Source organism: Rhinatrema bivittatum, unplaced genomic scaffold (genome assembly GCF_901001135.1).
Source record: "Rhinatrema bivittatum unplaced genomic scaffold, aRhiBiv1.1, whole genome shotgun sequence".
Classification (NCBI taxonomy): Eukaryota; Metazoa; Chordata; class Amphibia; order Gymnophiona; family Rhinatrematidae; genus Rhinatrema; species Rhinatrema bivittatum.
The window spans coordinates 368,090-383,866 of record NW_021820270.1 but is presented as its reverse complement, the minus strand read 5'-3'; the positions used below and the strand labels follow the sequence as shown (position 1 = coordinate 383,866).

At 45.8% G+C, this 15,777-nt stretch overlaps 1 long non-coding RNA gene across 1 annotated transcript in view; it reads left to right on the top strand.

The window, feature by feature from the left end:
- Positions 1-15,777, top strand: part of LOC115081324 — a 52,316-nt gene that overhangs the window by 922 nt on the left and 35,617 nt on the right. The gene's annotated exons all lie outside the window — the stretch shown is intronic.

Genomic DNA, 15,777 nt, shown 5'->3' with positions numbered 1-15,777 from the left:
GTGCCAGACACAAGATGCGCATGCAGTCGGCACTTTTCCTTATGCTGCTCACATTTACAATGTAGTGGCAAATTAAATTTACAGTTTATTACCTTTTTGGTTGATATCAGTGTCGAGACCCCTCGGAGTCTCCGCCGGATGTCCCTAGCCCCAGCCCTTGGGTCGTGAGCTGCAGAGGGACAAACCGTTCATTACAGCACCTCCCCCAGAGTTTGTCTGGAATTGGATGTCCCTTAGGCTGGGGCGGGGGGTGGGGGTTAGGAGTTGGGGGGGCCAACATGAGGCTGGCGCCATTTTGGAGTAAAACAGTCCTCAGGACGCCACTGCCTGGGGATTGCTCCCGTCCCTTTTGGATCCTGGATATAAGGAAAGATGCAGGGATGGGGGTCCAGAGGGGTAAGGATAAAAGACAGGTTTGGATGAAAGGCCAGGTGGATGCTGGGTGCTTTTTTTTTTTTTCTTTTCATTTTGTTTATTTCATTTGAAATGAATGAAACAAAATAAGCCACAAACAAAACCCCAACCATTTCCCGTGCCCGCTCCCCCCTAGCATTTGTTGGAGCTGCAGGAACCTCTGGTCCCCAGCACTGAGTCATTACATGCCCAGATAGAGAGGATGCTCCAGGGCTGAGAGGAAGTGCAGTCTGGTGTTCTGCCAGTAGCGGGCAGTGCAGAGCCTCTTGGAGGGGGGATCCTCGGAGCCTGGAGAGGGGCAGGAGCAGCAGATCCTGTCTTCCCCATGAAGAACAGGGAGGGGCTTTCCAAAATCTTGGGCTTTTCCTGAGAAGGGAAGAAAAAAGAGGTTTCTCTTGCAGAAAGCAGAGAGTGGAGTGGAGCTTGGACTGAAGGATTGAGGGGGGAGCTGGTCTTAAATCCAGGATAGTTCCTGGTTCTAAATTAAGTTCATGTTCTTTGAAAAACAGGAAAAAAAAAAAGTGACTGTCAGGGCAAAGTGAGGTGATAGGTAAGGAGGAGGGAGCTGTGGAGTAAGTCTGTGGATTTGTTTGCCAACGGTTCAGTGAATAAACTTCATGTGGATAAGTTGGATTAATGATAATGTTGGATTATCTGAGACATTACAGCTTTAAATTGGGCTTTAAGCTTCTTTTTCTTATACAGTAAGTGCACTAACTATACTTAAGGGCTGATAAGACTCCTGCTATGATGCCATAATGAGATACATTGTAGATAATCCTTTCTCCTATTGTTGAAGAGGGGCAGAGAATAGTACCTGAATCAATGGTGGAAGAGGCCTGTTGGAGCAATGCTGTCATGGGATCCTATCCCTGTGATAGTGAAGAGGAAGGCTGGAATTGCAAGACTGCCGCAGGATCTCATCCCCCATCCCCGCGGCGGCAAAGCGGAAGACCGGAGCTACAAGGATGCCACGGGATCCCATTTCCATGATGTCGAAGAGGAAGGCTGGAGCTGCAATGCTGCCGCATGATCCCATCCCTGTGACAGTGAAGAGGAAGGCCAGACCTACAAGGATGCCACGGGATCCCATCCCCACGATGGTGGAGGAAGACCGGAGCTACAAGGATGCCACGGGATCCCATCCCCACAATGGTGGAGGAAGACCGGAGCTACAAGGTTGCCGCAGGATCTCATCCCCACGATGGTGGAGGAAGACTGGAGCTACAAGGATGCCGCAGGATCTCATCCCCACGATGGTGGAGGAAGACCGGAGCTACAAGAATGCCGCAGGATCTCATCCCTACGATGGCGAAGAGGAAGGCCAGAGCTGCAAGGCCGCCACGGGATCCCATCCCCACGATGGCGAAGAGGAAGGCCAGAGCTGCAAGGACTCCACGGGATCCCATTCCCACGATGGCGAAGAGGAAGGCCAGAGCTGCAAGGCCGCCGTGGGATCCTATCTCCACGACGGCAGAAGTAGGACTTTGGATGTATGGCTTGTGCAAAATGAAAAGGCCCTGTGTGCATGTGGGTGAGAATGGGAGCTTGAATGTGTGTATGTGGGTGAGAATGGGAGCTTGAACGTGTGTATGTGGGTGAGAATGGGAGCCTGGATGTGTGGGTAAGAATGGGAGCTTGAAGCTGTGTATGTGTGTGGGTGAGAATGGAAGCTTGAAGGTGTGTGTGGGGGTGAGAATGGGAGCCTGGGTGTGTGTATGTGTGGGTGAGAATGGGAGCTTGAATGTATGTATGTGGGGTAGAATGGGAGCCTGTGTGTGTGTCTGTGTATATAAGAATGGTAGCCTCGGTGTGGGTCTGTGTGTGTATAAGAATGAGAGTAAGATCTTGTGTGTGTGAGGGCGTCTGTGAGAGAAAGCATGTGTGTGTGTGTGTGTGTGTGTGTGAGAGAGAGAGAGAGAGAGAGGGTGGAAGAGGACGGAAGAGGACAGTAAGAGAAGAGAGACACTGAAAAGGAATTAGGAAATGAGCAACAAGGGAAAAATAGGAAAAAGAGACCAGGACCAACTGATCAGAAAAATACAAAGATCAGGCAACAAAGGTAAAATATATATATTTTGAGATTTTAGCAATTGGAATATGCCACCTTTGGGAATGTGCATTTCTTATATTTTTATATTTTTCTTCTTCAGTATTCCACTGTTCAGAGACTTTAGTTTCTCCGGCTTTCTATTTTGCTTTTATCTGCATGTTTCTGTTTCTAATTTGTGTCTCTTATTTCTATATTAGGTAAAGATCAGTCTCTGTTTTGCCTGTGTGTGTGTGACTGAATTCTGCTCGCATGTAGTTTCTCTGTAGCAGTCCAGCTTGTTCTGTTATTCCAGTAGGTGGTGTATTAATGTTCTAGGGCCTGGTGTGGTATTTGCATTGCTGCTTTTTCATAAGGTTGCTGTTATTTGAGTCCTGAGTCCTGTGACTGTATGATAGGGCAAGTTTCTCTTTGCGGGAGTTTGTGTTTCTTCACAAAATAGCAGTGGAGGGATATTTTTTGCTGAGGTGACACCAGAATCTGAATATAATTTTTTTGTGTTGGTTGTAATGTGAATTTTCCTAGCTCTGCTCTGCACCTGTTCTGATGATTAATGACATGTTATTGTAACTATGAACATTTCTGGCTTTCTGCAAAGAGGATTCATGAAAGAACACATTAATTTTTGTTTTATTACATGACTGATTGGATCTGATTGTTTTCTTTGCCTTTTACATGATATAGTTGTGCATTTATAAACGGCAATAAATATAAAATAAATTAATACAGATTAAAAAGGAATTTGTAATGCTGGTAAGTGCTTGAAATAATTAAGGTAACATGTTTTAAAGTTTCATGCATGATGGATGCATAATGGCTGTTGCAAACTACTTAGAAAGCCATTGTAGGGTGCAGTATATGGCATTATTTATTTATCAATAAGAATACAACTAGTAGGTCTCAGACCTGCAGGCCTACAGCCCACCCATGTTAACCTTGTGTCCACCCAAAAAATCAGTTCTGGCTCCGCCACTGACCTGAATGCTGTGCTGTAAATATTTTCATTCCTATAAATTTCAGCACCAAAGAGACTTTGTTTGTTTTTCTTTGGAAACCTTAATATAAAGTGACGTGCAGGACGTGGCTGCAGCTGCTGGGAGTGCCCTCGCTGGACCTTGCCTGCCTGTGCGGTCAGTGAGCGAGGGAGAGGAGAGAGAGCACAAAACCGCTGGAGGCCTTTGAGAAAGGAGTTAGAGACCACAAGATCGGGGGGGTCCTGATTGGGGTTGGAGCTATCACAGAATGGCACCGGGTGGGGGGAAGGAGATGAGGAAAGGATTTCCCCGGAGAATGTGGAGGAGCAGGTGCCAGAACAAGGGGCAAGGCTGCCTGACAGAGTTCACCATAGTCGTGGGCACGGCTCAGCCAGGATCTGCCCGGGAAGAGAGAAAAGGACCTTGGAGGAAAGGTGATAGTGCTACCAGAGAGATCATAGTCCACGGGTGCTCCGTGGCCCTCCCCCTGTGCCCAAGAGCTGACTGGGATGTGGGGGCTACAATAGTATTGCCTGCAGCTGGAGAAGCATGCGCCCTGTGTCCCAATGCACCAGAGGGCTTAGCAGAGATTTTCCCCGTCCCCCTGTACCAGGAAGGCCCTATTATAAATCCTTTTGCACATGGCTGCTGAGCCAGGGAATATCTTCTTTATCTTTACACTGTTTAAGATGTTAGAGATGTTTTCCCCAGGCCCCTCTCAATCAGGCTCCACTGCTCTGCCGGATAATTACATTTCACTCCATTTTCCCAGCTGTACCTGCCACAGGAGCTTGCAATCTGTAGGCTCGGGGGGGAAATTCGGCCTTTGGGGTTGGTGCTTTCCAAGCAAATGCTGACGCTTGGGTGGCCATGGACCTGATCATTTCAGCTCATCTCTTTCTGCTCTCTCAAGCATCTTGATTAACAATCTGGGGCCAGAGAGAGAGAGACCAAACGTCTGCTGCAAGGCCACCAGAGCTGCAGGATGTCCTCTCTCTCGCAGGAATCTCAGTCCCGGGCCTGAGAGAGGAATGGGCTCTTCAAACCGGAATAAGATAAGAGAGCTCACCCCCATGCCTTCTCACGCTTCCACCCTGGGATTAACTCACCAACAGATGTTAACGATGATGCAGAACCCTTCACGGTTTAAAAAAAGTCATTAAAACTTGGCTTTTCCAACGAGGCATTGATTTAAAGCCTAAATGTCCTTTGATTTTGTTTTACAGTCTGGCTTTTTTTTTTTTGGGGGGGGGGATATTGTGTACTTAGCTTTTATCTCTACATTAAAAAAAATATCCGGGGCTCCAGGTGATGACTGCAGCGCATCTGTGTGCACAAAGAATTGGAGCCCAGAGCTGTCGAGGGTGCGGGAAAGAGAGCGGAGCCAGAGCACGGGGCCCAGCGAGGGAAGAGGCCAAACCAGCATCAGCGTCCCAGCGGCAGAAAAGTGCAAACGAGCAGCAGCGTCCCAGCGGCAGAAAAGTGCAAACCAGCAGCAGCGTCCCAGCGGCGGAAAAGTGCAAACGAGCAGCAGCGTCCCAGCGGCAGAAAAGTGCAAACCAGCAGCAGCGTCCCAGCGGCGGAAAAGTGCAAACCAGCATCAGCGTCCCAGCGTCAGAAAAGTGCAAACCAGCATCAGCGTCCCAGCGTCAGAAAAGTGCAAACCAGCAGCAGCGTCCCAGCGGCAGAAAAGTGCAAACCAGCAGCAGCGTCCCAGCGGCAGAAAAGTGCAAACGAGCAGCAGCGTCCCAGCGGCGGAAAAGTGCAAACGAGCAGCAGCGTCCCAGCGGCGGAAAAGTGCAAACGAGCAGCAGCGTCCCAGCGGCAGAAAAGTGCAAACCAGCAGCAGCGTCCCAGCGTCAGAAAAGTGCAAACCAGCAGCAGGGCTGAAGCAGCTGAGGGGAGAGAGGGGGGAGAGGAGCAGAGCGCAGTTGGCTGTAGGGGGCGGGACTGTGCTGGGAAAGGCTAGAAGGAAGTGCTCAGAGGTAGGAGAGGGAGAAAGAAGAGAACAGTTGGACTGGGAGGGAGGAAGGTGAGGGTAGGACCAAGACAGGAATGGTAAGGGAGGAGGGGGTGAGGGGGAGGAGATGATGCAAAAACCACAAACTCCCCTTCCACATTACCACCCGCCCTCTACACCTTATCCATATCAAGAAGACTGGCTTCCAGTTCTCTATCTTTCCCCACAGACACACACCACAAACCCCAGTACTACCCTCACACACACACACACACACACACACACACACACACACACACACACCACCACCTCCTCCTCCATATATATGCACGTACTCCCCACACACCACTCTATACACTCTCACTCCTCACACGCCATCTCACCACACACCCCACCAGTCCCTCCATACACCCCACATATACACCACTGCCACCACCCATTCCCCACACACACACACACGACCCTACTCAGACACCACCACCAACTCCACACACAGATCTCACCACTGCCAACCCCACCCCTTCCTACACAAACACACCACCTCTGCCAACCCCCCCACACACAACCTCCACCACCAACCCTACCACACACAACTACCACGCCAACCCCCCCACACAAAGCACCACTGCCAACCCCCCCCCCCTATATGCACACCACCACCGCTGCTGCCAAACCCCTCACACACCCATCAGTCCATTGTTTTGCCCACCTTCTTTCCGAGACCTCATTCCCATGCAGGGGAACGGGCTCTTCATACGTTGGATTGCAAGAGGGCTTTGGCCTTCTATTTGGAATGCACAGAGGTTACAGGCAATCCACTCAGCTCTTTTTCTTTCGATAACAACAGGCTTGGGAGTTTGCGGTGGGTAAACAGACTCTCTCTAACTGGCTGACGTACTGCATTGCCTTCTGCTATGCACAAGCGGCCCTTCAGTTTGGAGGCCGAATCAAAGCTCATTCTGTGAGGGCCTTGGCGTCATTGGTAGCCCACCTGCGGGTGGTTCCCGTCGCCAATATTTGCCGGGCAGCGACGTGGAGTTCCCTGTACACGTTCACTGCCCACTATTGCTTGGACAAAGATGGTTGATAAGACAGTGCCTTCAGCCAGTTTGTCCTATGCAATCTCTTCCAGACTTAAACCCAACTCTTCCTATCTAAGGCCCTTTGGTTTGAGCCAGGCTGTCTCCCTCCTGACCAACAGCACCACAGTTGTTGTTGTGCCCATTGGCACCTTGTTCAGTACCTGTTGGTCTTGGTTGTTGCTGGGAGCAGCCTGGAGCTTGGCATTCACCCATCTGTGAGGACTACCATCCTGGTTGTCCTAGGAGGCAGCACAATTGCTTACCTGTATCAGGTGTTCTCCTAGGACAGCAGGAGTTTAGTCCTCAGAAAACCCACCTGTTGCCCCGAAGAGTTGGGTTCTCCTGCGTTTTGTTGTTTGTTTTATTTTTTCGCTCGTCTTTTTTTCTCTATATTACGAGACTGAAGGGAGACCTCGCGTGGACACTCGGATCGTGGCATGCTGGGCATGCTCAGTGTGCCAGTCACAACTTCTAGAAACTTTGACAAAAGTTTTCTGTGCCGGGCTCCATCTGATGACATCACCCATGTGGGAGGACTAACTTCCTGCTTTCCTAGGAGAACACCTGTTACAGGTAAGCAACTGCGCTTTTTTCATTATGGAAACAATTAAGTGTATTGTGTCAGGCTTTTCTAAGGTAAATGTATCCCAATTCATACTTGGGTGCGAGAAGCTGTCATTTTTTTTTCTTTTTACTTGTTTCTGTGAAGAAATTGTCTAATTGGTTATAAAATTCCATTGGGGATGGTAAATTATTTGAAGAGTGCTTCTTAATTAAGGAGCTGACTATATTGAAAAGCTGAGCATAATTATTAGAAGCCTGTTGTAAAGCTTTTTTTTTTTTATAGCATTGACCTTAATCCTGTAGTCCTTCAAGTAGGTAGAGAATACTGTTTTTCTCTGAATTTATGGATTTTCTTTCTCCCTCGGCATTCCAAACGCCTTAGACTTTGTTTCATGATTTTCAGTTCTGTCGTATACTCCTCTTTTCATATTCTGCATTTTAAATGGATAACTTCCTCAAGAGCATCACCAATGGACTCTTTCCAACTGAGTGCCTCTGTTTCAACATCACAATAGAGAGAAGACATTTTCATGGGAAAAATGGTACCTAAATATGGAAATAAACAAATTGCTACTGCTCATTAAATACTCAGACAGCTAATCAACTAATTCAAAGACCTGCTGGAAAAGAAATGTTTAAGTGCTTCTTAAGCAACTTATGGCAATCTATTTTTATCTTTTAAATTTTATGATTGTTGTTTGTAATCCGCGCCAAACTATTGTATGGAGGCAGCGGAATAAAAGAATTTTAAATAAATATTAATCAAAGATTGACTGGGAGAGAATTCCGCAGCCACTGAAAAAGCCCTGTCATGTACCTCGCACAGATGAACTAATTTAGGAGAAGGAATCTCCAGAAGACCTTGCCTACTTGAGCAGAACACGTGGCTTGGGCAATTAGATTTTTCATATAGGTGCTTCATTATTCAAAACTTGATAGCAGCCAGCTTGGGTTTAATAGACCGTGCAATCTGTAGCCAGTGAAATGATTCCAGGACAGTTTTATTTGATCCAGCAAGCAAGTCCCAGTAAGAACTCAAGCAGCTGCATCTTGCATCACTTGTAAAGCTCTCATTGTATTATGAGGAAGTCCTATGAAAACAAAATGGTTGTAATCCAGTCCTGACGGCACTAAGGACTGCAGCACTGCCCGAAAGTCTGCAGGAGCCATAAACAGTTTTAGCTTATATACTATGTGTAGTCTAGGAAAAGATTTTATCGCAGTATTAACGTGCAAACAGAATAATAGATCCAGTTCATAAATTACTCTGAGAATTTTAAGTTGACATGCAAATGGAATGGTGACACCATTAAAAGGTAACATATTAGGAGAGTCAGATGTTAAAAGCCTCCCCAATAACAGTGCCTGATTCACGTTTATGGTTAGAAAATTCTCCTTCATCCAGCTTTCAGTTGCAGTCAGACATTGTGTAACCAGATTTAAAGTTATCAGTCCATGAAGTTGAAATGGGAACAAAGAACTGTATAGCATCAGCATGTGTTTGATGGTTGACATGAAAGCTTGAGGGGATCTTACAGACTGGAAGTAATGTAGATACTGAACAATGTCTCTCTGACAAAGCCGAACCCTGATGGAAGCTGAAGCCATGCCAAAACCTTGTCTGACCTGGTATTTCCTTCCTTCTAAGTAAGATGAAAGTCCTTTACGCTCTATACCAGAAATCCAAATCTCGCAGAGCCGGGCAAGGAGGACTTGGTGGCTGACTGTGGCGAATGCAGCCGAGACGTCAATTAAAACCAACACGACTGAAACCTCTTCCGATAACAAGGCTTGTTGTTATCGCATTTTCCCAGGTTTTTTTGGAGGGAATAATGGTGTTTGATGGGGGGGGGAGGGGGTAGCTTTCAAACAGCTGCGTCGCACTTTTCAAATTCCCACGTACTTCTCCAACCTGAAGATGCTCCTGGGTGCAGCTCTTTTTTTTATCCCGGCTGAAACCATGCACTCTAGTGAAGCCCATCCTGAACATTTTAGCTGGGCAGAGGAGATCAGATTTCAATCGAGCTATTTCACACAGGTAAATGACTGTTCAATTCTCCCTGCATGAGTGTAACCTCATCTTTGGGGGGATATGATGGAGGTGTTTAAAATCCTGAGAGGTCTAGAACGAGTAGATGTGAATCGGTTATTTACTCTTTCGGATAATAGAAAGACTAGGGGGCACTCCATGAAGTTAGCATGTAGCACATTTAAAACTAATTGGAGAAAGTTCTTTTTCACTCAACGCACAATTAAACTCTGGAATTTGTTGCCAGAGGATGTGGTTCGTGCAGTTAGTGCAGCTGTGTTTAAAAAAGGATTGGATAAGTTCTTGAAGGAGAAGTCCATTACCTGCTATTAAGTTCACTTAGTGAATAGTCACCTCCATTAGCAATGGTTACATGGAATAGACTTAGTTTTTGGGTACTTGCCAGGTTCTTATGGCCTGGATTGGCCACTGTTGGAAACAGGATGCTGGGCTTGATGGACCCTTGGTCTGACCCAGCATGGCATGTTCTTATGTTCTTATGGCTACCAACCACCAATGGGGCCATACAAGATTTTAGTGTCTCTTTTCGTGGTCTCTTTCGTGGTCTCCCTCTTTCCCTCAAGGTCAGGATTCTTTTGTCGGTGGGGGCCTGGAGTGACAAGGTGACTTCTTTCTAACTTTATTTTCCCTGGGAGAGGGATGTGTTTGTGTGTGTGATGTAAGGGCCAAAAAAATACACCGGCGCCTCAGATTGTGTGTCCAAAAATAAAGCCTTGATGGAGATAAAGCAGGTGAAATATGGCACAATCAAATCAGTCCTTAGCACCACAGGAGCTCTTTTAGTTACAATTTTTTTTCCTCTCTATCTGTGCATGGGTCTCTCTGCACCAGTACAGTTGAATCTCTCATCCTCCAGGGCTTGGCCAAACGAGGTTCCCAAGAGGTCAGGGTACCCTTAGTTGGGCAGGAAAAATCCCTTCCAAAACTGGCAAAAAGGGTAAAACAGTTTAATGGACAGAGAGACCAAAATCCTCTCTCTCACCCCCAGGGATGAGGCCTCTAGGTGAGTGTCCTCATAAGGTCTCAAGTTCTTTTAGGTGATATTTTCATGCCAATCAAATTGCTGATGGGAGGGATCCTCTGTGGGACAGGCAGCTCCTTCTGTTCCAAAGCAGGAAGGAAGGGGCAGCCAAAACTCTTCCTCCTAATTCTTCAAAAGCAAAAATCTTCTTTCTCAAACTGAATTAACATCTGAATTTATTTATTTAAAGGCACTTATTACACGCCCTTCCTACGTTCAGAGCGGGGTACAATGTGAAACATATACACACAATAGAGAGGAGGGAAGGTAATGTAAAATTTTAGGGGGTGGGGGTGAAGAACAGGCATCAGGAATTGAGGTCATGTGTGACAAGGCGTCATCAGAAAGGGGAGTAGAAGGCTAAGTAGCATCCCCTGCCGGGGGACCGGTTGAGGGTAGACTATTGTCATCTTGGTTCGGGAATGCTCTCTTGAAGAAGAATGTTTTTAGGGCTTTTTGAAGAGTGTTTTTTCTCTGAGACATCTTATTGTCTTTGGTAGGCTGTTCCATAGGAGCTGACCAGCAGAGAAGAAAGCGCGTTCTCTGGTTTCCACTAGGTGTGTGAGTTTTGCAGGTGGAGTATCTAGTAGCATCTGGTGGTTAGATGATCCTAGCTTTCTGATGGGGATGTAGATTTTTATTGTTGAGGAGAGCCATGAGGAGTTTAAGTTGTGGATCGAGGAATGGATGATCATTGCCAACTTATATTGTATTCGGAAGAGATAGGGAGCCAGTATAGAGATTGTAAAACAGGAGAGATGTGCTCTCATTTGTGAGTGCTGGTAAGGAGTCTTGCTGCTGTGTTTTGAATGATCTGTAGTGGATGGGTGGCATATAGGGGTAGGCCTGTCAGGAGAGAGTTGCAGTAATCTATCCCTGAGGGATTGGAGGATGGACCTGAAGTCCGAGTATTCGAGTAGAGGTTTAAGATGGTCTAGTAAGCACAGTTTATAGAAGGAGGAGTTGGTGATATTTCTTCTATGGTTACACATGGAGAGGGAGGGGTTAATAGTGACTCCTAAGTTCCATACACTGGGCGATGGGGATGGGATGGGTATCAAAAGTGATATGTTTGGGAGTATTGAGGACTGGATGGCATGATAGAACAATGATTTCTGTTTTGGATGTGTTGAGTGCTAATTTATTACTGTGTAGCCATTTTTGGATCATTGTGAAGCAGTTGTTGAGGAAAGATTCAGTCATGACCCATGTTTCCTTGAGTGGGAAAAAGAATTGAATATCGTCTGCATAGATTTTATAGTGCACTCTGAGGTCATTGAGGGTATGGCATAGTGAAGTTAGGTAAAGGTTAAAGAGGGCAGCAGAGAGAGTGGATCCTTGGGGCACTCTGGAGCTCAGAGGCATCGAGTAGAAGAGTCGATTCGGACTAGCTGTGACCTGTTGCTAAGGTAAGATGAGAATCAGTTCAGCAAAGTACCAGTTATTCCGAAGGTGCGTAACTTTGAGAGTAGGATAGAGTGATTAACAGTGTCAAATGCAGCGGAGATATTGAGTAGACATAGGAGGAACGAGGAGCCATGGTCAAATCCGCCTCTCACTGTATCAAAGCTAGATAGCAGTAGGAGTTCAGTGCTGTGGTGCTTCCTGAAAGTGAACTGGTATTGGTTAGGATGTTATTTGAATCAATGAAGTCACAGAGTTGGTGGAGAACTGCAGTATCTAGTCCTTTGGCCATGAAGGATAAGGTGGATATTGGACGGTAATTAGAGGAGATAGTTGGATCCACTGTCAGTTTTTTGATTATGGGTTGGACTGAGGCTTGTTTTAGGGTATTTAGGATGGTGCCATGTTGTAGTGATGAGTTTATGAATTTAACGACAAACAGAGCAATATCTAGTTTGATCAGTTTGAGTAAGGATGTATGGCATGGATTAAGGGGGTTGGACAAGGGTTTCAGGTTGTCGATGATCTTACTAGTCTCCATTGTAGTGATGTCTTCAAAGTTTTCCCAGGTTGGGCCTTGAAGGTTTGGATCGCTGTCGGCTTCATCAAGGGTGGAATTGTTAGAAAAGTGGGTGGTGAATGTCTCCGCAATGCTCATCCCAGGGGTGGTGGGAGGAAGAGTGGAGGAGGTCAAGCTTGGGTTGATTATATTCTTGACAGAGGTATATAGTTCTCTGGGGTTGTTCCGCAAGGCTGACAGTTTTTTGTAGATTAAGGTTTCTTTGCAGCAGTGATGGCCTCTTGATATGATGTCAATTTTTCATTGTAGAGAGTTTTGTTTGTCTGAGTTGGGTCTTTCCTCCATTTTCTTTCATATTTTCTTAGCTCAGATTTTTGGGTTTGGAGTGTAGTGTTGTGTGTTCATTTCGTTGAGTGTGGTTTCAGAGGGGCAAGTTTGTCAAGTGTAGATGTAAAGGTGGAGTTCCAGTGTTCTAATAGCTCTTCAGGTGAGTTACAGGAGGTGTTGTCTAGAGTCGGGGTGAGGTTGGATGCAAGGGACATTGGGTCAATATGACTACGCTTCATAATTGTGGTAGTGTTTTCATGGGAGATTTGGTCACAAGATTTGGATTTAAGGGTGAAGCTGATAAGGAAGTGGTTGCTCCAGGGAATTTCAGATATGTTTATGTTCAAGTCATTAGTGTGAAAACCAGAGGGGTCAACAAATAACTAGGTCTAGGCAAGTGCATGGGGGAGGAGATGATTTGCTTCCAGTCGCATAAGAGAAGGGTATTGAAAATCATGTTGGTGTTGGTGGGAGTTGAAATGTTTGAGGCTGGCGGGTGGAGGTTGAAATCTCCTAAGATAATTGTTTTTGATGGATGCAGGTTTAGATTGAGGATTGTTTCGCACAGGGGGAGGACATCTTTGGCAAGGAGCCCAGGAGAGCAGTAGATCAGACATAGGTTTATGTGTTTGGATTTTAGACATAGCAACTTAAATGGGGCAGGGGTGGAGACATCTGTTGCAGATCACCACCATACCTCCTTCCTCGTTGAGAGTACAGAGGGGCAGGTTTTCCCTACCAAAGGCACTCCAACATAGGGTTCCCCATGCCCTGAGTCCAGGTGATAACCAGGGGTCTCGCACGGCTCCGACAAAGAAATGCAAACATCCCAAAACAACAGAGAGGGAAGCCTCAACCAGCCAGTTAGTGGACTGGTAGGAACCACCACCCTTGCATAGGATCCCCAGGCAGCTTTTGCCTGGATCCTTCAAGTAAGCTTGAAAACCAATACGAACACAATTTACTGCCACCTAACTCTTCAAAAACCTAAAAGCACTGCCCACAGTCTCTCAGTGGAGAGCTGCTTATAAAACCTACACAGGGGGATGGCCATTCCAACCCTCTTAAAGGGAGGGGCTGCATATGAATGGTGCCTCTCCTCACTCTCTAAGCTGCTTGCTCTAGCTAAGATAGATAAACTTGGGCCATTAATGGTAATGAGACCAAAGGATCCATTATACATGGATAAAGTCAAGTGGAGCTTTTGTAAAGCTCTGCCCCCAGAAGACACAATTTGTTCGGCTAAGTACGGACTTAGCCGGATAGATCATGGGATTTGAATTTCTTGAAGCGCTGACCATTGCTGGATGAAACTTGGAGGTGATCCGGGAGCCCTCCAGGGTGGAGCTAATTTCTCCGGACAACGCTGATATTCAGTGTTATCTGGGTGAGTCTGGTCTTGCTGGAGAGTGCTCCTAAAGTTATGCGGATAATTTGGACTTTATCCGGGCATATTCAGCGGAATGCAAACCTGGCTGCATTCTGCTAAACCTGCGAGGAAAGTGACGTTGCACAGATAACTTACCTGCTTCCCTCTTCTGCTGAATGTGGACCTCGTGTTTTTTCCAGTGGAAACATCCCCAAAACAGATAAAAATCAGTTAATTTTGTTCATCGCTCCAGTTAATTTAAAAAGGAATGTCTGGTTAAAATCTGTTTTTGCTAATCCCTGTATGTATGTCGTGCTAGAGCTTTATCTGACAGTGTTTGAATGATGAGCTTTTGCATATTCAACAGCTGTAGGTCGGCTCAGATCTTTTTTTTTTTTTAACCTGCAAAGCTGGTAAAGCTAATATGCTAATAGAGTACAGCAAAGGCTAGCATGTCTCAGGCTTTAACTTATAGCACAGATACCAATCATCCCGACGTGCCACTCAGAGCGCCAGGATTTCAGCCTTACTGCTGCTGCTCTTGAGATTGCCGAAGCACATTAACCTTTGGTAGTTACCCTGCAGCCTGACTGCACCGTGTGCTTCCCAGCATTCGGTCTGTGAGCTTGCACAATGAGTGCCAGGCAAGGAAATGTCATAAATCTGTTTTTTTACAGGCATAAAATCTACACAACCGCTGAGCATTAAAGAGTTGTTGGCACAGCTAGATTTCTGACTTGACGCCATGTGCCTAAGGAATGCCGGCAGGGATCTGTGGGTAACTCCCCTTAACCCTGCACATCCTTTTTCTTCCTGCCTACCGGCAGAGGGGAAGACACCACAGATCCTATGTCTAGGGATGTGTAGCATGTAAATCCATCCCTGGTAATCATATGGCGCCATGTTATCAGGGCAGGTTTGTACTTCTGTTTTTCTTAGAGGGATGGGAACCATAAGACCATAGGATACAGAGAACAAACCAGGCAAGCTCAGTCTGTCCCTGATGACCTGAAGCTATTTGGTAACCCTTTTGACACTAGTACAGAGTGGAACCAGGCTACTGGCACTCACCTTTAAAAAGGAGATAGTGCAGCTTTTAAACCAGATAATGGAGGAAAGCAGATAGTCGCTCAGAAGTGCACGGTTTGGAATGATGGATCTTTGAAGGATGCTAACAGCACAGAAATTAGAGCAAACCAATAGAGGTCGCAATAAATGCTAAAGTGGACCAGGTATGTTTAAGTAAAGAGCAGACAGAGCAGAAAGATTCCAAATTACCTCTCTGAACTGATAAGCAGCTTAATACAAACAAAAAACATACTTTGAAATGTCTGTATACAAATGCTAGAAGTCTAAAAAAATAAGATGAGAGAGTTAGAGTGTACAGCACTGGATGAAGAGGTAGATATAATTGGCATCTCAGAGACCTAATGGAAGAGGATAACCAATGGGACACTGTGATATCATAGTACAAATTATATTGAAATGATAGGATGGATCAAAGTGGTGGAGGGGTGGAATTAAATATTAAAGAGGGCATAGAGTCATATAGGATGAAGTTTTGCAGGAAACAAAATGCAATGTTGAATCTTAATGGATAGAAATTCCAGGTGAAAATGGGAATAAAATAGTAATGGGAGCGTATTACCATCCACCTGGCCATAATGAATAAACAGACAATGAAATGTTAAAAGAAATTAGGGAAGCTATCAAAATCAGCAGCACAGTAATAATGGGTGATTTCAATTACTCCAGTACTGACTGGGTGAATGTTACATCAGGACATTCTAGAAAGGTAAAGTTTCTAGATTAATTAAATGACTGCTTCATGGAGCAGCTGGTACAAGAACCAACAAGAGGGGAAACTGTTTTAGACCCAGTCCTTAGTGGAACACGGGATATATTTTGAGAAGTAACAGTATTGGAGGCACTTGGCAATGTGATCTCATCATGATCAAATCTGACTTAATAATTGGAGGGAGGACACTATAGACATCTACTGCAACAACATTTAACTTTCAAAAAGGTGAATATGATAAAAT